The sequence below is a fragment of the Microtus ochrogaster genome, unplaced genomic scaffold, assembly GCF_000317375.1.
Source record: "Microtus ochrogaster isolate Prairie Vole_2 unplaced genomic scaffold, MicOch1.0 UNK3797, whole genome shotgun sequence".
In the NCBI taxonomy this organism is placed as follows: Eukaryota; Metazoa; Chordata; class Mammalia; order Rodentia; family Cricetidae; genus Microtus; species Microtus ochrogaster.
This window is the reverse complement of record NW_004952891.1, coordinates 1-1,667: the sequence shown is the minus strand read 5'-3', so window position 1 is coordinate 1,667 and position 1,667 is coordinate 1. Positions and strand designations below refer to the sequence as shown.

General features: G+C 42.8%; 1 pseudogene; it reads right to left on the bottom strand.

Annotated features, from left to right (window-relative positions):
- Positions 1 to 119: 119 nt before the first annotated feature.
- On the bottom strand, positions 120 to 934 carry LOC113455923 (annotated as a pseudogene).
- Positions 935 to 1,667: the final 733 nt, after the last annotated feature.

Here is a 1,667-nt window from a genome sequence, read left to right as displayed (position 1 = left end):
TCCCGAGAGCAGAGCTGTGGAGTCTGACCTCACTTCCTCTTCCTCCCAGCATTCTGCTCCTCCCACTTACGTTCTAACCTATCAGGTCAAGCAGCTTCTTTATTAAATCAACCAATGACCTTCCTCCATCACCAGTTTCTTTATCAGCAGATACACTCTGGAATGCACCTCAAATTCATGTAGGTTGTTGGCATCACCCTGAAGCCTCATGAGCAGGCCCCCATAGGACACATATGCAGAGTGGCGTGTTGCCAATTCAGTAGAGGTATCATTTCCCTCAACCCTGTACACTTACCCATACATTACATGCTCAAACTGCTCAGTCTTAGAAAGCCTATCATCTGTGGGGTTGTATTCACTATTATCTTAGGGTTCCAATTGCCGGGAAGAGACACCAAGATGATGACAACTCTTACAAAGAAAAAACATTTAACTGGATGGCTTACATTTTTCAGAGGTCTAGTCCATTTTGATCATGGTGTGACATGGTGGCATGTAGGCAGACTTAGTGCTGGTAAAGTAGCCAAGTGTTCTACAATCTTGACTTTAGGCACTAAGAAGTGAATTGAGATAGTGGATGTGGCTTGAGCATATATGAGACCTGAAAGTCCACCTCTACAATGACACCTTTTACCTAACAAGGCCACATTCACTCCAACAAAGCCACACCTCCTAGTTGTACCATTCCCTTTGGAGTCATTTTCTTTCAAACCAACACAACCATCATCCAAGGAACCATCTTCATACAAGGTACTAGTATTGACCAATTGGAATTTGTCACCTAAGTCTACAAAGTAAATCTGAACATTTACATGTAAGATGCAGTCCATCCTGAAAGATTCACTCTCAGAGTTCTGTCAAGATACTCAAATTTCTTGTCTTCTGGGACAATATCTTTCATATCAAAAATCTCTTCAAACAGGATGTTCACCATTATGAGGGGCATGAAAGCTGCAGAGTTGCTGAACATATGGCCACCACTTGGGTTTTTTGTTTTCTTGATACCTAATTTTTTAGAATCTTTATATAGTTTGGATATTAGCTCTCTATTTAATGTGTACTTGATAATCATCTTTCCCCATTCTATAGCCTGTGGCTTTGTCTAAATGACAACGTCTTTCACTATACAAAAATGTCTCAGGCTCAAGTGGTTCTGATTACTAATTGTTGATCCCAGTGCCTGGACTTACAGTGTTCTGTTCAGAAAGTCTTTTCCTGTGCTAATGAGTTCAAGGCTATTCTCCACTTTCTCTTCCATCAGATTCAGTGTATCTGATTTTATGTTGAATTTTTTAAATTTATTTATTCATTAAAGATTTCTGTCTCTTCCCCGCCACCTCCTCCCATATCCCTCCCCCTCCCCCAATCAACTCCCCTCTCTCATCAGCCTGAAGAGCAGTCAGGGTTCCCTGCCCTGTGGGAAGTCCAAGGACCTCCCACTTCCTTCCAGGTCTAGTAAGGTGAGCATCCAAACAGCCTAGGCTCCCACAAAGCCAGTATGTGCTGTAGGATCAAAACCCAGTGCCATTGTTCTTGATTTCTCAGCAGTCCTCATTGTCCACTATGTTCAGCAAGTCCGGTTTTATTCCAGGCTTTTTCAGACCCAGGCCAGCTGGCCTTGGTGAGTTCCCGATAGAACATCCCCATTGTCTCAGTGTGTGGGTGTA